This window comes from Photinus pyralis, unplaced genomic scaffold, assembly GCF_008802855.1.
Source record: "Photinus pyralis isolate 1611_PpyrPB1 unplaced genomic scaffold, Ppyr1.3 Ppyr1.4_LG8, whole genome shotgun sequence".
Lineage (NCBI taxonomy): Eukaryota > Metazoa > Arthropoda > Insecta > Coleoptera > Lampyridae > Photinus > Photinus pyralis.
The window spans coordinates 35563374-35585742 of record NW_022170819.1 but is presented as its reverse complement, the minus strand read 5'-3'; the positions used below and the strand labels follow the sequence as shown (position 1 = coordinate 35585742).

Genomic DNA, 22369 nt, shown 5'->3' with positions numbered 1-22369 from the left:
GCGAGTTGCAATCTGCTGTCCATTGATATCTGGAATTTGGTATACTATTCTTTATTATAATAGGAACAGACAAAAACTTCTAAACAGAATGCAAAGTAGGAACGCTAAGAAATTTGCATATTTGATGCGCCCATTACGCGTAATGTTAGAACATACCCTTATATGAGCAATTGAAACACGATCGTTGTTGTTTCATTATAAGTTTCTGCAACAAGAAACCGGGGTGCGCCGCAACGTCGCATTATTAATTTACTCTAATCCAACTCCCGACCATCGCAAAATTGAAGTGTTACTCTTGAAGCACGCAATAAGTAATAAGGCGAATGTTGGTGAAGGCATCGTGCTTTCGACATTAAAAGCGATGAATCAAAATATTTATCCCATTCAACTCGTGCGAAAGCGTTTTGTGCTTAATTACAAAGAAGATTCTCCTCGGAAACTGTTGATATAAGCGCTCCCCTTTCATTTCAACGTCAACTTAATTGTCTCGGTACTGCTGATATATACTGTTTATATATGTTTTGGAGAATTGTATAGATTAGCTCACAGCGAACGTTGTATTGCGGCACTAGGAAAAATCAAACTTAACGTCGCTAGAAGTGGGAGATACTCGAATTTCTAAAGGAAAAATGTTTTTAGACATTGTTCAGTATGAATTCCGTCGCACGACGTTAATGTACAGTGTGATTAACGTCAGCTTCGAAATAATCTGCACACCTGTTATTTTCCTATCGGCTAATCCTATACCTCATTAAATTTCACCTTATGCAACGCAATAGAAAAAATGTTCTTATCGCAATGGCCAGATAAACCTAATAATGCAACGCGAAAATAGGACCAGATGTTAGTACCTTTTACAACGTAATTTCACTTTTACAATTAAATAAACAAACCACAATAAACAAACCTTAAACGTACAACAATAATTCTTATAAAAAGCCACGTTGAACTTTAAATTTAAATAAAAACAATGAACTAAGAAACAAATTTATACTTCAAAAAATTGAAATTCCACATACAGAGTGACCCATTATCGTCATAGGTGCCGAGCTCAAACAAAGTGTCTGCATGACGTTTACACAACTATATTCTAATACAATATACAGGGTGGTGACTTGCGTAACGCATCATAGGGATTACAATGTAAAATTCATGACATGCGATTATTGGCTCCCCAAATTATTTTAGAGCAAAAATGTATTAAGGTTTTTTGTAGGAAAAATTTTTTTACGTCATTCAACCGTATTAGTTTTTAATTTTTTGCATAATAAAGACGGAAAATTGGAAAAATAAAACCCCCATCTTTTTCAATAATCTGTGATGCCATGGAATTTTTTATTTTATAATACAAAAGCTACACCAATATCCGTCATGCCATGGAATGTCTGCTATAAAACAAAATAAATTCTATCAAAAAGTAAGTATTTTATTTAGAACAGCGAATTCAACATAAATTACTAAAAACGGTTTCCTAATATAATAATTTACAATAAATGTTCGAATAAGTCACCATTAACTGCAAGACAGTAACCAAGTCGATCATAAAATCCATTTCGAACTGCTGCTAATTTATAACGGGATATCTTTTTGTTTTAGAAAATTCCATGGCATCGCAGATTATTGAAAAATATGCGGGTTTTATTTTTCAAATTTTCCATCTTTATATGAAAAAAATTGAAAACTAATACGGTAGATTGGCGTAAAAAATTTTTTTCTACAAAAAACTTTAATACATTTTTGCTCTAAAATAATTTAGGGAGCCAATAATCGCATGTTATGAATTTTACATTGAAATCCCTATGATGCGTTACGCAAGTTACCACCCTGTATATATACTGAATGTACATAGTATATACACAAGATGCACAGTATATTCAATGTACACTTTGAATTTAAAAAGTATTACATTGATAAGAGGCCATTTTTTGTGGGTGATAGTTAATGGGAAAGTATAGTAGGGATGCTTACGGGGAGATTTTTGGGATGCATTCGATTTTGGGCCATGAGATAGTTATAAGTATGTGGTTGGTTTGTGTTGTGAGTTACCAGAACAAACGGTACGTAATAAAAAAAGAAAAAAGTATAGTCGTTTTTAGAAAGTTTCGGGCACAAAATAACCCGGTGGTGAGAATCAATATCTCCCCATAATACTTTAATGACGATTAACAAACACGGAGAAGTTACTACTAGTTTCGGACCTCCACTGAGTTCATTTTCAGGTAAAAAACTTAAAGGGAAACTAACATTAAAATAGTTAAATTAGAATCTCGAAAAAGAGTCGCACGAGAAGGTTATAGTTTGTACAAATCAATTTATTTCGATGAGACCTTTTATTAGAATACCATGAAGGGTAGAACAAGTGTTTTCCCCCCCCCCCCCCACCATTGCTTCTACAGTTTAAGTTGGCACCACTAAAGGCATACGTATGCAAAATATGAGACCAATTGTTTGTCGTATGTAAAAGTTATGCACGTTTTACTTTCAAAAACAGCATCTCAGGAAATAATTCGTGTGGGGGGGGGGGGCTTTTGCCACACCTTCAAGGTTTAGGCTACCTACTGCAAACAATTCCAGGACTTTAGGACCATCCCCTAGAAGTAAGAAGAAACTGCAGGAGTGGAAGTTTTTTTTTAATTCCTAAAAAATGCGCTAAAAAAGTATACTCGTTTTTGAGACATAATTTGAATTTGCATAAAATTCGCCCTCTAATTGGGCAAAAACCAAAAAGGAAGTGAACCACCTCAAGCGGTGAAGATTAGACAATCTGTCAAAGTGAGTTGAAAAAGTCACCTCAAGAGTGGTGCCAACTAAAATAAGCCTGAAAACTAGGGAAATTTTGTGCAAATTGAATCGGTATTAATTCAACAACCTCATTGAGTAAACCAGGATTATTTCAAGGATATTAAGGAAGTATCCTTTAGTTAGAGGCAAGATGAAAGATTCCAAAGTCAAGGTCGTATGAAAGTTGTGACCTGTAATGAAGTGGCGAGTATAAATGATTATGAAAAGGTAGCTTCGAGTAATCGCGCTCCGCGGGGAAGATTAAAAAACCCGTACACGGTTATGGACAAACTAATTAAGCGAGCCAGTATATTTTTTGTATTTGATTTCTACGCTTTAGGTCTCTAAAAACTTAAAAATCAAATACAAAACTACACTGGCTCGCTTAATTACTTTGTTTACTTTCTTAGTAGACGATTAATGGGGAGAGAGGGGGGGGGGGTTACACATAAATATTTAAAGAACAGTTGGCATACATTCAAAATCCTCCACACTTCATTTTGCAGATTACATTAAAGCTTTAACATCACCAATAGATATGCCTCGTCCTGACGTTCCACTTGCCTTTAATGAGTACCCTCTTCCGACACTTCGTTTTCAAGGCATTTGCTTCGACTTCGCCAATAGATATATCTCGTCCAGTCGATTAATTCTGCCTTTGAGAGTACTGTCCTCCGGAATACAATTTTTGAAATATTCGCTCTTAGAAGTTTTGACATCACTAATGGATATATTTCTTCCAGGCGTCCCAATCGCCCTTTGTACTCACAAAGTACTCACTCTCTTCCTACAAGCAATTGTGGAGATCTAAGGGAATATATCCGATCACGGTGAGAGGTCAAGCAGATACATATTAATTCCTTTTATCGAGACCTTTCATTAGTGTACTATTAAACATAAAACCAGTCCCCCCCTAACCCCCTCTCTTTTTTTTTACTTTAAAAAACAGTATCTCAAGGATTTGGCCACTGCTAGCCAGAGAAAATGCGTCTTCCAGTGAAACAACCGCCGAGGATTGACAATGCACTGCTGCTACGATAGTTCATACTTGCATTGAAGAACATTTGATTAAATACCAAGTGTTAAATGCGTTCCAGCATATCAATCATGTACTGGCGAACTCGGTTTACCATAGTACAATGCCAAAATCAGACCTAATTCCAATTACCTCATTCAAACTTTACGTACACCATTAATAAGTGGGTTTCGGAATGCGATATAGGGAAAACAAAGATAGGTATTTTAAATTAAAACATATGGCATAACCTAAAAAAGACGTGTTAACAAAGAGTAATTCTATGAAAATAACTTTATATAAAGAAGATACTGTCACTGGCCCATTCGCCTAAAGACGCTTAGATAATTCACTTAAAGCGTGATGACTAGAATTTTCCCAATCAAATCAACATTTTTCGCAATGGTATCACTCTAAGAGCGCATTCAGACAGTTACACAAACCGAGAGGTCGTTCAACGGAACGTTACACGCAACACAAACCATGACTAAAATGTAATAATGAGGTTTTTGTTGTGACAGAAAAGTTAGTTCATAATGTATAGAGTTTAGCATTCACTGGTATGCCATTAGAGGCACATATAAAATTCCCTCCCGCATATTTAAATCAACCGACTGGAAAATTTAATAGATTCTGTAAAATCTTTGACATTTTAGCCATCACCTTCTGAGGAAAAATGAACGGGCTATAGAAAGAAATGTGGCGTGATGTCAAACAATAATCCTTAAAGGTTTTAAGGGAGCCTCCATCCCTTTATACACAAATAAATTTAAAGGAGATTGCCTTTAAACTGACACTTAAAAGACAATGCTTTAGGGTTAACATGGGCGAGGGACTTTGCTGTAACAGAATGCCTACGTTAAGGTTTTATCTCCCATGAGAGAACGGGGTTATTCTGCGCGACTTACATGTTTTGGGTAACATCAACATATTTTTAAGGGCGAATAGGGTTTGACAGATCGATGTCTGGCGTGGGGAGGTATTTTAGTTATTATGTAAAAGTCGACAAGTTTAAATTCCGTCGAAATTCTTCAAATTTTACTCGATCGCATCGCGACTGAGAAGGTTTGGTTAAACTAATTTATAAGGGGCTCAATGAGAGCGATACGGTCAGATTGCGTGAGGGATTTTTAAGCACTTAAAAACAATTTATTTCACCTCAACTCTCGACGATTTTAATCAAAGGCGACGCTAAGTGCTAATAGAAATAAATCAAATCGAGTGTGGAAGCAAATCGATTCATTTAAAAGTTGGCGTTGAGGACAAAAGGGATTTGTAATGAAGCACTTACAACTTGTGATCGTTACGGGGACAGGGATTACAGATTTTTCTCGTCTACTTGTTCGCGATACTTAGCTTTGTCTGATTATTTAGTTTTAAAACACCCTGTAGGAGGACAATCATAATTTAAATCATTTGCAACGCCAACTTGTCTATTAGCCGATCAGAATAATAATAATAAGCAAATGCGAGGATATTTGGCGCTACCACCCTACCTCACGTTTCCCTCGTTGTCTCCTTCGCCTAGAATGTGTCAACAGCGCATTCGTATCTCTACCTCACTGAATACGTTGGCCGGAAGCTACTATACCTAAGTAAAGCGAAAAAAAATACCAAAAGAATGTGGGCGCTACCAGAGCTCTGATTTTACACCGCTATTGAATCTGGAAGATGAACCGTAGATGATCAATAATTGACGTCACAATCGAGGATAATTTAATAAATGATCTCAAAAATATTACAAATAGGACACGGTAACATATGGATCTCAACCGTCATATCAAGGGGTTGTCGAAAATAACAATATTTAGCGTAGTAGCGGCCGTCTGAATTCAGAAGGGCGCGTTCTGCAAAACTGTAACAGAGAATAACACAACAAACAAGTAAAAGGGGTAGTGAATCGCACTGCACATAAAATATTGCGAAATAGCAATGCTAACGTCTGACACGGAGGCAATTGTATACTAAAACTGTAATTAAAACTCAAAAAGAATCAATAATCGAATGACTTTACACTAGTAAAAGCAAAAATTTAAACAACCATGGGTTATCCTTACAGCTCCTGTATAACAGAATAAATGTGACGTTTAATCCAAGAGAAGTACTTTACGATGCAAAAATAACTAAATTTCTATTGATCTAATCAATTCAAAACATAAGCAAGATAATCTCCAAGGCTTCGTAAATACTTCCAGTTATAGGAACTGTCTTAAAATCTCCAGGTATAAACCTCGAGTGTGGGTATTAATGTTGACAGAATGAAGTAGATTCACATGGTGTAGGTAGAATTTCCAAGCCGGGAATGTAGAAACTCCATCTATCGCGTATTGTCCGCTAGTACTAACCTAACTAAAATGGGGGGTCCAAGTAAAATGCTATATCATCCACCTACTGCGTGGGTCGTAAATAAAATCAAGGTAAATCAACGTAAGGAACACCCTCGTATAGTTAATATGGAAATACAGATCCGTAAAAACGTTTCAATGGAGCCACCACAGGCATCAAAGAGAGAAAGAGAAACCACTCCAAAGATAAATATGGTAAATCCCGTTTCAGGTATACGCGAAGTCAGAAAAGCATTGGCGTACCAAGAGACATTTGTATCTAATCAATTCAAAGGTAGAAACTTCACTGTGGGAAAAGAAATTTAAGATGGGAGAGCCAAAAATACCACGGGGACACTGCACGGCATTGGTTGACGAAACAAAGAACTATGTGAAAGGAATCGATTAAATCTCGCAAGCGGCATTACGGTAATTTCACAACTATTTTTCGTAAACCAACCAAACGAACGAACGCCTCAATACGGAAACCGATTTTCATTATCAACACTGCAGTTTCTCTTCCTTCCTCCCCTTAAACTCCAGTCAGGTTCTTATCAGATTCTGCCCAAGTTCCCTTCCTTGTCTTTCTTTTACGCTTAAGTTTCTCTTAAGTTCCTCACACGTCCCTTATAAGGTCCTAAAACTGTTTTTAATACACTCTCAAACTACTTTGAAGCTTTCCCCGCATTACTATCACCGCTTTGTAGTTTCATTCCAACTTTGTCCAATTTTCTACTAAGTTCTCCCCAAATCTCTCCAAGGTTGATAATATAGTAAAGAAGGCTTTTGCTCCAGAAACTTTTACTGCGAATTTTCAGATAGTGACATTAATTATGGGACTTGTTGTCCTTTGATGTTAATTATTGAAGTAAATCAGAAAACTGGCATTTCTCGATCAAAGGAGAGAGAGCTCGAGAGAGAGTATGTTTGATGACAAGTTTTTAAATATTTTTCCATTGATTGAGGTTCACATTTCACAAAGGAAAAGTGCTCCGATTTCCTTGAGTATGAAACAAGAAATAGTATCATAACCTTCATTTCAAAACGAACCACTGAAAAAAATTGAAACACGTCCATGTAGATAGGGCTAGGGGCTAAATTCATGAAAGATTTGCCTTAGTTTACCCCCGAACCTCCAACTACCCCTACTTTAACGTTATAACTTACAGCGTCCATCGAAGTAAAACATCATTTTAAAGAACATAACATTCGCGTTACAAAATGACCCTAAAATCAAATTCACCCGAGCGTGGTTTTGCAATTTCTGGTTTTGATCAAAAACACAAATTACAATCGGTGGCTCGTTTCATTTCTGTTAGTGTAAAGGAAGTTCCATGATTAGGAACTATATTATTCTCGCAGAGAAAAGCATCGGAAGAAATTCAGTTTAATGGGAACGGGAACGTGGAGAAATACTTTGGGAATTTGAAAAGAAATGGCGAATTTGGAAACCATTTGAGAAAAACATAACGGAAAATTGAGGATAGTTGAATGAGACGGGGCGGAAAGGCGAAACTTGAGAAGAACCATACTTTTTAAAGAAATTTGACAAGAGCTTGTGGGAAATTTGGTGTAAATTTGTAAGAAACTATAGAAGCTAGAACTACAGAACAATGTAGTAGGAACAGTTTAGGAGAAAGAAAGGAGGTTAGGGGCAGTGTCAAAGGAAGAGGAAAGGAGAAATAGAGGAAAGGATTACATTAATTAACAACAGGAAACATTAATTATTTCTCGAGATGGGGTTTTTGAAAGGAAAACGTGCATAACTTGTACCTTGAACTACCAATTTTTCTCAGATTTTGCATACCCGTTCCTTTAGTGGTGCCATGCAAACATTTGAAAATGGTGAAAGGGGGGGGGGGTTAACACATGGTATTCTAATGAACGGTCTCAACGAAAGGAACTGTTCTCTACCAACTTCCGTCCCTTTCAAAATTGGGGGAGAGGCGCACTGGCTTAATTCTTCATGGTAATCTAATGTGGTGAAGTCGAAGCGAATACCTTGAAAACGAAGTGTTGGAAGAGGGCGCTCATAAAGGGCAAATGGAACGTTAGGACGGGAGACATCTACTGGTGATGTCAACACTTTGATTACCAATATCTGCAGAACGGAATGTCGGAGGAGGATACTGACAAAGAGCGGATAGATTGTCTAAACGAGACACATCCACTAACAATGTGAAAATCTACTTGTGAATATCTCAAGGGAAAAGGGACAATTTCTAAAAAATGTAAATGGTATCATAGGTCGCCTGATTTTTTGAAAATTTATTCCATTCTCATAATTTGAAGAGTATACGTAATTATTTTACCGTCTAATGAATCAAACAAAGGAAATAAAAATTGTAGCTCAATCAATCAACATTTATTAAAGCCAACTGACAACAATTAATACAAAACACAAACCCAAATCTAAAACTGATGATTTTTTTCCTTTTTCGTAAAACCATTCTCATCCATTTTTCCGTCCCACCCCTTTTCCAGCACTTCACTCCTGCTTTCCCATTTTTTTTCCATTCCCATAGCATGTGCTCGATATATTCCTCCCCTCACATTCGGATTCATCTGATCCACCTCTGTTGCCATTATTACAGTGTTGTCCGCGTAATTCGGGGGCCATATCTTCCTTCTTCCCATTGCGATCCCTCCACTTTGACCTTGTCTTAATATTTTTTCCATATCCCTAAATAAAGTTCGACTTAGAGAACATCCCTGTCTCAGTCGTTTATTTGTCCAGAACACCTCAGACTCCTTCCCTCCTGTCCTTACCCTCATTATTTTCCCTTCATATAATCCCTTGGTTCTGCCCACTAGCTATTTTACCATTATCCATCATTTTCAATACTTTTTTTCTTGACACTCAGCCGCCTTTCAATCAATGAAAAATACTATCTCCTTTCCGGCTATTATTTCCAATACTTTTTCCACTAACCTGTATGGATATATACAGGGTGTAGAATTAGTTTACGCAGCATAGGTATTTCAATTGTAATTTCTTTATACTGAAATGTCTTCTCCTCTAATTATTTTACAGCAAAGTTGTACACGGTTGTACATAATTTCTTTGAGGATTGTGTAATTTTGCATTTATTCATGTGCTGTGGAGTTACCTTTTTAGTTTTTATTGACATAGGATATCGTACTTAATTTGAACTTCCAAAGGCGACTCGATCGCCACTCATTTTTGATCGCCCGTTATATGAATATATGTTGCGTAAGACGGTTCTACACCTTGTATCCCCGCCCCACCCCTTTGCGAATCACATTTGTGCTTTTCTTCTTCTATTTCTCTTACCGTTGCATATATTCTGTACCAATCCATATCTTGTTTAATAGTTTCCTCATCTTTTCCTTCATATTTAATCTGTGGCGAAATTCATTTCCTATTTCATCCTTCCCTATCGCTTTCCCATTCTTCACTTTCTTCAACTTCTGCTCAATCTCTTCTCTTGATACCTTCTCCTGCTTTCACTGTGGTACCTTAATAAAGTTCCCTATGTGTATGCCTCTTCCTTTTTGTTCTGTTTTTCCCTTTCCCTCTGTTTATCATCTTCCAAAAGTACTTCTCTGTTATTGATCGTATTTTTTCTGTTTCTGCATCTTATTCTCTTTAAATTTTCTTTGGTAATTCTTTTTCTGTTCTCTCAGCTTCTTCTCCTTAATTTCTCATTTTTTTCCCCATCATTATTTTACACATGTTGTTTTTTGTGTACGCTCCCTGTTCCACCACTCCGTTCTATTATCTCCCCCCTCTCCTTAATTTACCTGTTCCCACGTTACTGCTTTATTAATACTTTCCTGCATATGTTTAAGGTTCCATCAAATTTATTCAACGGAATAGTGCAAGAACTGAATTTTTCTTCATTCATAACAATGAAACACACAGTGTCTTTGTGGGAGCGCAATGCTGCCTTCATTAGAAGGGTGGGGGTGGGGGTAAATCACAATCTGAATTCTCCTGGTATCGCGTGCGTTTCGTCTTATGGAGCAGTTGAGCGTATCTAGGAGATTAATTATTATTAAAATATTCTATGTGGCTCTTGGTTCTCTGGTGATTTCTTTAAACAGTCAGGTTTCTCTAGATAATAGGTAAGCGAGAATGATGCAAATGGCAGATGATTGATTTAAAAGTGGAGTATTAGGGCGGGCTGGTAAGGGTAATCGAATTATAAGCTGAGGTCATAGAAAGTTTCGGCCTTTTGTTCGAAAGCAGTTTATTATACAAGGGTACACCCAGTTTATAGTCTTTTACTATCAGTTTGACTATTAGATTGTAATGCATTAGCGGTAACAACGACGGTGCCGCCATCTGGTACTGGTGACCAGGTTTTTTAAAGGTGTGTCTTATTCTATATCCAAAGAGTTTATGGTTACTCTTTGCTATATCCTTCGCACCGTATATTAGTGTCGGTAGACGTTTAAACCCGTGAGCCCTCCGTAATCCCAAAAATGTAGTGAATAAATTGCCGACTTCATCAAAGTAGAATGAAATACCTCATGAGACGAAAGGGGAAGCTTCGTCAAAAGCTTTGAGAAGTTCGTTGCACATTTTTGTGTGTGTGTGACGGAGTCTCGCACATGCGGCAAATTTTCCACTTGGCTGCGATAAAACAAAAGAGGGGTGGGAAAATAATAATCGTCCCGGGCATCAGCTCACGCACGATTGGGCAAAGGTTCTCCTACAAGTGATCTGTAGATAATGTCAGACCAATACAACGACAACGTCATCATTGCCTACACACTTCCTGAACATACAAGCTGTAACCTCGTTCGAATGGAAAGCTCGATCGAACTTTATAAATAGAACTTTAACCGAAAACCGCAAATCTCGAAGGTATCATTTTTGTTCCGCCGCCGCTATTTACCTGTCGCGTTTTTACTAATTTTCCCCCAAAAAACTGTCGGCGGTTACAACTGAATTACGTTTCGTGCAGGAGGAAAATGTTTCGGGTTGGTTTCGCAAGCCTCCCCCATTAATCATGTGCATTACCTACATTTGCATTTTCTGGGCTTTGATGAAAATTACCTTAACGAGGCTTTTCGCATTCGTTACAATTTGAAAATGGGAAAAGCGTGCTACTTTTTATATAATAAAATGCCCTTCTTTCATTGGCCAATGCATGGGACACAATTTGTCTACTTGCGCCTTGGAGAAATACAATAATGGGTAATTGCAGAAGCAGAAAAGTTCTCCAGGAACATGGACGAATTCATTGAATATTCTCGGACTGTGGAAATAATAGACGCTCCGTTGGTTATTGATTTTGTGTTTGGGAACTAGAAATTTAGCATTTGAATGAAAATTTCAAATTCACTGGTCACTTTGAAATGGGGTAGCTTTTTTCGTCTGTTCTGAGTGACTGTTTGACTATCAGATTCTGTACTAAAAATTAGCAACCGGCTTACAATTGCTGCCAGTCAAATACCTTCTCCGTCACAGCGTAAAATTGTTACGAGAGCATTTAAATGTGGATTTAAATTTTTTGCAGAAATAAGTAGGGTAGAAGTTTACCAAGTTAAAGTTATTTTTTCTCCAGATAAAAATATTGGTTTTGGCTAGGGTTTTGCTAACATATGGGAGAACAAATTGGTTGACTGTAAAGGCGACGGTCGAGCTTTTGGTTCGATGTAGTTTTCTTTTCTGTAGGGCTTTGTTTTATAATTACTTTCAAAAGCAGATAACACGGCAGAGTCTAGGTTTCAGATCATATTTCACCCTTTTAGATAGTGCTATAAAATTACATTAAAATTATTACGTAATTTTTCTTATATAGACATAATCAACGACGGGAATTCCAATTCCTGGAGCAGGTAGGCCCGGTTGTAACGAGTGGTCTGGTTGAAATTAAAAAAAGTATTTTTTAGAATTTCTATTTTGTTCAGCATTGGGAGATTTACACATGTAGCGCTTCATAGCGAACGTGAATGAAAATGGGTCTGGTGATAACGCGTACGTTTTCGATAAAAGTATACGGTTCGAGATACCTGCATAGAGGCCGTGTTTTAAAGGGTTTTTTCGGCAGATGAGGGTAGATTTTCCGAGTTAGCACGTACGGACTTTTAAAAATTTTGGAGCGACCACGTATCATTATCCTTGCTTAGGTGAAATGATTCGTGTGCGATTTTAAGAACAAGAACGGACATTTTATTGAGTGAAATCTCTCCAAGAAGTAGTAAAGTATTAGCGGTATAACTTTGGGTAAAAAACATATCAAGTGCCGCGACCCCTTAAAATGTGGGTTCGCAACGAATTACGACTTATCTGCAATTTTGGATGTGTACAAACATACGAAATGCAGTAAAATTACGATTACAGGTCGAGAGAAAACTTTTTAGCAACTTAATCCGGACAAAGCCGTGTATTTAGAAGTGATAAAATTACGCGAAGAAACATTTTAGCGTGGGTAATACTACTCAAATATACCGTATAGTAATAAATAATAATAAATATGCTTTATTATGCAGTATATATGCAGCATAATCTCAGGGCGAGGTTCAGCAACGCTGTTCTTCCACCTAAACCCTGAATTAAATAACAAATAACAACAAAAATGTTGCTTATTACTAACTAAACCTATCATTCTGTGATTCTAAGTAATATTTTACTATGCATCCAATCCAAATCAAAAATCTAATAATAAAATTAATACAAAAAAAATGAAGTGAACGGAGTTTACGAAACTATAACAACTTAAGCAGTAGAATTAGTTTCAAATATAAATATGCTCAAATAAGAATATGCTCGTTCATTAACATATTACGAATTTTGACTTTAAACGTTTTCTGAGAACTATTTACTAACTCGGTTGAGAAACAGTTGTAATAACGATACACATTATATGAAAATGACCTTTGAAATAAAGCAGTAGAATGGAGGGGAGGAGAAATTTTCCCACGAAATCTTGTATCAATGTTGTGCACGTCAGTTCTAAATGTACTACATTTAGAACTGACGTGCACAACATTGATACAAGATTTCGTGGTCCAGCGATATTTTTCACGCACTCATTTCTTAAAGGAATCGACCCATTAAATTTAGTTCCGTGAACAGATTTTGTATTGTACTTATTGATAACAATCGGATCACCAACAAACGATTTGGATAATTTTGCTTTACTGAAATTTTCATTTAATTGCCTGTTATGGAAATTCTGATAACAGATTCCGAAAAAAGACGCCCACAGAAGCTGCTAACACGAACTGTCCAAAATGAAATCTGTCATTTTCAGTTTTTGGGTGATATCTCAGTTATTTTCATCTCTCTCATTTTTCATTTCTCTTTTTTTCATTACATCTCTTTTGGCCAGGATTTATTTCTTAGTACCCTTTCTTAACGCCCCTTTATCACGTATTTATTGGTCGCTTCGCCTTAAAATATCCTTCACGCCTTCTCTACATTTCGCTGCATCCTTTTCATGTCTTTATCGGTTCCGTCCGGAAAAGTGTGCTTCAAGCTTTACGCCTCCACAACCCACGATAACCCGGGAACGATTGAATGTAGTGATACATTGTGCTTTTTAAAAATTTTACAAGAATTGAATAATGTACAGGGTATTTCGTTAAACAGATGCAATTTGGGTGTGACACACCTTTGTGACCTACTCTGTAGAATTAAAATTATTACTGCCTAGAAAAGATTTTTATTATACAGGGTCGCTGATATGTAAATGGTCGGTTATCGTAAAAAGGTTTATGCAGTAGTTTTAGGGTCATTGAAGAACCCTATTTTCGGACATATAAGCGACCCTGTATAATAAAAATCAATCCAGATCCGAGTTTATCTTATATTTCTCTTACTTAAAGATTTTACTGGATATTGAAGGTATACGCCCTATTGCATGGCCACGTTTCTTTCTAGCCTACCCCTATCTAACCTTCAACCACGATAAGAAATACCTATAGCAATTCTATACAAAAAAAACAATACATTATTACAGTTAATAAAACTCAACTGGCCCAAACATAATTATGTTGTAATATATTAACAATGCGGATTCACTCAGGCAATTTACATAAACCGACCCGTTCAAGAATTTTCTGATTACTTTTTAACGCAATTCGTTAAAGAGAACCGATCGTTGTTTTTTGTACAAATCAAAAAAGTTACTTTACCTTAATTATAACGTTTTTTTGGAGTCTATGTTTACGTGTGGTACAAAATGGTAGGGAAAATCTCAAAGAGATGGCGCTAGACAATATTTGATGAAAGCAGGATCTCCGGAAGGACGGCTGCTGAATTTCTTCTGGGCTGGGGGTAAGATTAACGCTCCTTGTGTAATTGTTAGGGAATTGAATCGTCTACTTTTTATGTCCGCTCTCGGCCTACTTCTTCTTACTCGATATTATTACGTCATTGAAAGACCACACCGTAACTGACTTAATTTGCTCCACACTAGCTGTTAAGTTACTTTCTGGGAGATTCCGCGAGTAACTATAATTTTTTGGCACTCCGAGATACAGAATTTAGCATACGCTGATTTTACCAAGAGATTTTATTTTTTACTGAATTTGCGTGATATTTTTCCTAATTCGAGCCGCAAATTAAATTGTTTTTGTTACTTTATTGATTTTCGACGGTGGAATACTCGCGAAAATAATGCCTGAAAAAACAGGTTGTGTCGGACCACGTACGTACGTTCTTCTGTATCAAACCGAATGCTCTACTGCTATCCCTCTGGAGCGCGTCGCTACTCTTAAAATTTAACTAGGGCCACCGATAAAGTGGCGCTATAGGTTAACGCGGTACTTTTCTTATTTTTTAGTCCAACGAATCGCGCGTCTCTAAGGACTATCAATCTTTAATGACGCGAAACCTGTATATAATCATGAGTAATCCTGATTTATCCGTTTTTATACCGTAAATGACATTAAGATTGTATTATCGCCGATCAGACTGGCCCTGGCCACTTTTTCTAAGCCATTAACCGATCAACGATGCATAGCCAAATTCATTCGGAAACTATTTTCGTTTAAAACTTTGGAAACAACTTTTGGAAATAATCAGTCCTCTAAGGGAACCTCTGTATAGTTTCCAATACTTAACATCTAAAATTGAGCTACCTAAAGTAAATACAACTCGCAACCCTAAAAAATTAAAAAAATAAACATCATTAAAGGGCTTCCGTTGTAAATTGCCAAGATCAAATATTAGACCGGAAGTAGAAATGAACCTAACCCTTGCCTGTTGCTTTGTTTGGAGGTGTTTCACTTTTCCCGCAAAACATTACTGAACAAAAAAACTGAATATCAAAGGCAGTAACCAAACATTTGCTTGGATGACGAGAAAAATACGAAATTTATGGGTGAAATTCTTTAAAAATAACAATAAAAAATCCTGCAGTAATAATGGGTCATCCTGTATATTTAATTTCAATTTTTTTTTAACGTTAGATGGGGAGGTTGGGATTGAATACAGTGACTGTATAAAGAGTGGCCATAATGCTCCATGCTGGCCATGTTGTTTCCAATTTATTATTGAGCTCCTTGGTTTAACCGAATTAGTAGTTTTTGCTATGGTTACAATAATGCTGTCACCATTGTATCCAGCAAGTTAAATTCATCGCCTTGTTAATTTGTACCAATCCGATGTATTTGGTCAAAACATGGCGGATCTCCAAACTACCAATGGAAAATAAGATCACCGTATCTCTATAGTGATTGTAGGATTGAACGTAATGCCGACCATATCATTTTATTTCAAAGTCGATTTTGTTTTACCTTTTACATCAGAACTTAGTTGTTAATTTCGTTAAAAAAATTAAGTTATTTAATTGTAAAGAAATTACGTGTTATAAAATTAGATTTAAACCCGAAATAATTTGGGTAATATTAATTGAAAAAATTTATCTCATGTTTTTCTCTGATCTGCAATAAGAACTGTTGTCTCTGCGTACGCTAATTAAATTTAAAGTGTGTTATTCTGGTCCTGAGTCCCTGTTTTTCTTTCATCCTGATTGTTTTATGTCAAATAAATTTGTTTCGTCTGTAAATGATTGGTTTTGTGACTAATCTATCCCAAAATTACGACCAAGATTAAGTACCTAATACGCCAATAGTATTTTTCATCTCCTATTTGGTCACACTGTATTTTCAGAAGGACTTATTATATCGTTATATACAGTGAGTTTTTTTTAAATGCGAACATAGGGGTTTGCATGCAATGTAATTTCCCTATGTTCGATTTTAAAAAAAACACATCAATCTATGAGGTGTGCGCGGTTCACATTCCCAAATCGCGCAACTTGTGTGACTATGAACAGCAACTCTATAGTCGTTATGATGAAGAGCGCTCGGTAAGATTTTTTTAAATAAGCCATGTGAGGCCATAGCAAGTTTAGGATACATTTTTCTTAAACTTACGAAAACTTGACTTCACATGGCACGCCCTGACATCACTATTCATTGTGAACCAACCTTCAATTATTTGTAGGTCATCTGCACCTGGTATTGTACTAATTTGATCTATTCAATACATAAATGAAGAAAATAAGAAAATAAATACCGAAAACAATTACAATAAATGTTCGAAGTGTCCTCCTTGAGCATAAGCAATAACCTAACCGATTTCGTAATTAAATTGGACGGCGGTATTTTTAAAAATATGACAGCTGTCAATTGTATCTACTACTCATTTGAACTACTCAATAGATTGATGTGTTTTTTTTAAAATCGAACATAGGGAAATTACATTGCATGCAAACTCCTATGTTCGCATTTAAAAAAAATTCACTGTATGTCATATCTCGCAGGTATTGATCTAAAATTAGTCTATCTAAATATTTCTCATTTTCCTTGCAAAAGCTAAAGCGAAAAATAAGAGTTATTCACGTATTTTGAGAGATAACACTCTGTATAAAGCAGATTATAAACTAAGATCGTCAACGTAAGCCGAATGCCCACAATCAAAGTTGCCAGAGCACTTTATCTTTGTGACGCTTACAGTACTTTACACTTAGGCTTTTTACTGTACCGATTAAAACTTCCAAATGATATAAAACTGAAAGGGCTTACCGAGTGGTTTTTCGTATAAGTACTACTTAGATACTTACACAGTTGGTGGCAGCTCGACCACTCTTAATCCCCTGATATAACGTTGGGTCGCGCTTCTGGCATACCAGATTGTCTGCAAAATAAAGAAAGACGGGTTAGCATTACGGAATATCACAATTACGCGACGATAAATCACGCGCGAGACAGGCGAACGAAGGAAGAAAAAAAGATTGGAAACGCAACAGGAGGTTTATCATTGTCATTTCTGCAAAACCAAGCTCGAAATGTATATGACTTGTTGAGCGTCACCGTGTAGTTTCCCAGCGGAAATCGATTTTCACCCACGCATTTCCAAGCTCCCTTCGGTCCGTATGTATAACAATTTTAATTCATCTCCGCTAAAGAAGTGCGTCAGCTTAAAGTTTAATAAATGTGGGTGGCTCGCCGAGATTTATACGCTGGTAATTATTAAGCAACCCCAATATGAGGGTTTACGTGATTTTTAGGGAGTGCACATAAAACGAAAGCTCGTCAGGATTCTTTTTTGTTTTTTCGTTATTTACGACCGGGTTCGACGACTGCAGCCATGTATCCTGTTCGGCTTTACCAAGTTATTTAATTAAAGGTTTCCATTTCTCATAGATTTCGTTAGCTTCGCCATTTTCCAGGTTGAATTCGCAGAATCAAAAATGATTGACTTTTTCCTTGCATATTTCAATTTACGACGGATTATTTTCTAGAGCAGTACGGACCGCATCCACGGATATCTGTTTGGGTTTTGTTAGGGTTGCCTTCCTCAGGGAAATACTGTCATATCCGAGATTCCCTTTAATAAAACACAAGAGAAATACCATCTCAGAAGTTACGAGGATATTGGACGTTTCACTAGTAAGAAAATTACAACTTGTTTTAATTCCTACCCCTTTTGGTACATGACGGACGCTCAGTTAATTGGTTCGGTTATTCCCTGTGAATATGAAAAAAATTATCCTTCCCATTCATTTTGGTTTAGCGTTTACGCCACGGCCTGCACACAGAAATAAGCTGCATAAAAACAAACTAATAAGTTGGAACGCGAGCTCTGGGTTAATTAAGAGAATAAGGGAGGATTAAGCTTTTATGATTAAAGGAAGCTCGCTCGTTTCTACGACCCTTATCACGATTTTAGTCTAACGTTGCAAAGGTTCACGTACACTTTGTGTGTAACTTTGTTGCAAGATACATGAAAGTGTTTCCTTTAAGTGAACAAAAAAATATGGGTTGCTGTGCACTCGCGCGGAAAGATTGAGCGAAAGTTTAGGGTGAACGCTTGTCACTGTGGCACTTAAAGTTTTCATTCGGCACAGAAGCGCTTAAACTGAAATGGATAACGGGAAATTCGTGTTGCTCGTAGTCCATGTTACCGCTCTCGCAATAAAACATGCAGAAGCTTTTTTGACGGCTTCTCTGTTTAGAGCTTTTAGTAATTTTGCATATTCCTTAAAACGATAGCACAAAGCACAAGAACGGGGCTCTTCTGTGATACAGATCGGAATTAATTGGCAGACGGAAGAAGAATGTCCACCATATAAAAGAAAAGTGTATCAATTTTCTTTCATTGCACGTTTCTCCAACTATGTGATCCAAAGTTTTTATTGCAACAGCGGACCATCTTGAAAACAAAAGACTGGACAATTCGAGTTTCCTAATCCGTCACGTAAAGCAATTTATATGCAACAATTAACGATACAAATTTGTGATTTAAAAGCGGTTGGTCCTATAGTTAAGGGTTGGGCGAATTACAAAGGCTAATTGACGTAACGGACTTCATATATGTAATCATGTGTCATGAATTAAGATTCTCTTTCACCTCCAATTTTGTTCACATTGTGTTCGTTTCCAGTGTGGTACAAATTTGGTAATTTTCTGCGATTTTTGTACTCATTTTGTACTATTTTTTGTTGCATAGAACAAATTTTATGCTTTCTCTATTATTAAGATATTGTAATGTATCTCAATTGAACACTTGCTCATTTTTTTTACAATTCTTTTGATGAAAGAAACAAACGTGGTGCTCTTAGTACTGTTAAGATATCCAAATTGATACATAAGCGTTCAACATAAATTTATGGTGTAAAATTACTCAAGGTGAAAAGTTTGCAAAAGGGGTTTCCCGCACACTAAACCTGAAACTTATAAACAAACCGTTAAAGGCAATTTTACCAACTCCAAAATTTGTACTGACTCAAAAGGATCACAATGGAAATTGGCGAATTAAGCAATCGACATGAAAGACGGCTTTTCCCGGAAGCTGCAGTTGGAGTCATTCAAATCGTCGGGTTTTTTAAGAATACATAAAAAAAATCACCTGATTCCTTCTCCAATGTGTTAAACCAGCCCCAGTAACTGTAAAAGAAAAGCTTCAGGTTCCCACATCCAGGGAGAAGTCGCTCACAAAACGTTAGTTATGCGATTGTTTTGTAAACCTAAAAAAGTGAAAAAACAAAAACTCTAAACGAGAGATCATCAAGTTGTTTGAAAGCTTATGCAAAAAATGGTTTGTATATTTTTGTTTTCATCCAAAGAAATATCCGAGTTTGTGACCAATCTTTCCAGCCTTTGTATTTTTTCGTGAAATCTAAGCTAATTCCAATTCTCAGATTAAAGATCACGGGTTCCTCACGGGGCACTTCCACAGTATTAGGCTTGCAGGAGAGTCCACGTGTAGGTTCTGTAGTGAGGCAGATGAAACTACCGAGCATGTGGTTTGTCACTGTGAGGCTTTGATCAGCTCTTTGGCGGCAGTTATCTGAAATCGGGGAGGATGAAGCAACTTAGGCTAAACAGGGTCCTATCCTTCACTGAGAGGAACGGGATCTAAACCTAGTTGCGAAAGAAAGGGGGTAGGCACATGATACACATCGAATCCAATTGAAAATCTCTACCAGACCATTTAAGTGTTTTATGGAATATTCCAAGTACTTTCCCGACCTTTCGCCATAGCAAGAGAGAGTTTTTCAAAAGCATTTGATGTGGTTTGCATTTCACTGGCTCTGGAAAGAGAAAGATACACCCTTATGAGACTCTCGAATAGCGTTAAAAAGCTTTAGAAGATACCTGGAGTTCTCAGAGATGCCATCTGATCTAGAAAGTTGTCCAGCATCTCTTTAAAAAGTGTTTAGAGTCATTAGGGCCTTACAATTGCGTCTAACCCAGGAAATTGCCTTTTAGGCAAAGCTTTCTTGACTTTTTCAGGACTTCCTTACTACTCTTCCATAGCTTTTAATTTTTTAATGCTGATATGGTTCTTAGAAGGTGTCTCCATTAGAGATGGTTATCCCAAAATTTTATTCTTTTCAAATTTGTAAGTCAATGAATTCCAGGATGAATTCTGAATGATTTTGGGATCTCTATTTTGGGAGTAATTGACTATCGGATACGCCGTGACCGGTTAATCACCTTGGAAAAGATAGCGCCGCCGGTTTGACGGGCGGTAACACAATCTTCATGTCTTTTACGTGAGCAAAACGGGCACAAAGTGCAAAATATGCAATCCTGAAATAGGGGAGGTTTACGAACTTGATTGGGTGAAGGGAACGAAGTCGATTGGTTAACGATTTAACCCATTAGCACCATGTTGTAGGCGTGTTAAAAAATTAAGGAAAAGAGTAGGTGGAGTCCCGGAGAGATGCGGTAGGGCATTCAGTTTTGGATCACAAGAGCGTCAAGTGATTGATCCCAAATCATAATTTTTCGCGCATTAAATTTCTACGAAAAAAATGTTTTTCAATGAGTTTCTTTCCCAAAACAATTCGTTGTTTTTTGGTTATTTTGATATTTTTGGCGACTAAGATTGAAAAGTGTATTTTGGTTCAAAAAAAGGCGCAGTTTCATTCGCGAATAGGCCAAAAAGTACTGAATTTCATGGTCTATCTAGTCCAAACGCATTTAAGCAGAATTAAGAGGTTCCGGCACTACACCATGGTATTGTAATGAAAGAGAACTCTAATTTGCATAATTATATTTCGCTACTAGTGCGGTGCCGACCGCACCTATTGTTTGCTATTAAAATGCACTGTTATTCGGCAACAGCGTCCTTTCGAGTGCAGACACAATGTGCATTTTGACAGAAAATTGCACTGGTATTCGTCACCAGCCAATCGGAGCGCCGGAATCTTGCGAGTGACGACAGAATGCGCATTCTGCTTAATTTCCATCGGGTAAAGGTTCTGGAAATTTTAGATAGTGCGAATGTCACTGAATTAAATTGACCTGTAGAAAAGATTCTAAACCTCCCGCATACTCGCTTAGGGTTTTTTGGTTTCTACACGTTTTGAGCATCAGGCGGTTCAAATAAATCGTTAACCCGAGAGCTTCAGAATGCAATGGAAACGCTGGGGAAGTTTTTAAAAAACTTTCAGAACCCTGGGAGCGCCTTATGAAGGGATTGGGTAAGGTTTGAGTGGAAAATGAAGACATGAAGAGAGTTTGAAGGGAAAATTTAATTATGTATTACTTTTAGTGCATTTTTTAAGAAGAAAGAAAAAAAAAGTGCTATTGTTTGCGTTTTGTCCGTCCGTACGTCCGTCGTCCGTCCGGCTCACCCACTTCTACCGTGTTGAACTACTTTTAAGGGAATGGTGAGAGCCTGGAATTTTTTTGCAATAGGAAGCTCATACCTTGAAGGTGTGCCAGACGGACATCAAATTTCGCTGTATTAAGGGGGGGGGGGGGTCTCCACGATATTTACTTCCTGAGATTCTGTTTTTGAAAGTAAACGTAAAACGTGCATAACTTTTACATGCGATAACCAATAATTAGTCTCAGATTTTGCAGACATCAGCGGGTGGAGGAGTTGGCGTTGTGGAGGGGAGGTGTAAACAAAGTTGGTTTTATCTTTCATTGTATTCTAATTAAAGGTCTCAACAAAAGGAACTGTTTTCTACCAACTATCCTAATCGGATATAATTCCTTATATCTCAAGAGCGGATTGTCGGGAGAGGGTACTCACAAAGGACTATTGAAACATCTAAAGTAGGCATATCTAATGGTAGGGTCAAAACTTTAAGTGCCAATATGTCGAGAACAGAGTGTCGGCATATGTTACAACGGGCAATTGGGGTGTTAAAAAATGCGCTTTATCTGCACTAGAGTTGTGCATAATCCGTACTTGTTTTCTTATATTGCAAAATAGTTTCAGTTGACCCATTCTTTTTTAGTGCATGTTTTAAGAATTAAAATTGCTATTGTTTACGTTTAGTCCGTCCGTTTGTCCGCCCGT

General features: G+C 37.0%; 1 protein-coding gene across 3 annotated transcripts in view; it reads right to left on the bottom strand.

Moving 5' to 3' along the window:
• Nucleotides 1-22369, bottom strand: part of LOC116178683 (probable G-protein coupled receptor CG31760) — a 107497-nt gene that overhangs the window by 45405 nt on the left and 39723 nt on the right. For 2 of the 3 annotated variants that reach the window (XM_031498256.1, XM_031498258.1), the window contains exon 2: nt 17169-17242. The exons of the other annotated variant lie outside the window; for it this stretch is intronic. The gene's annotated coding sequence lies outside the window, so the exon portion shown is untranslated. The remainder of the gene's footprint in view (nt 1-17168; nt 17243-22369) is intronic. 3 annotated transcript variants of the gene reach the window in all.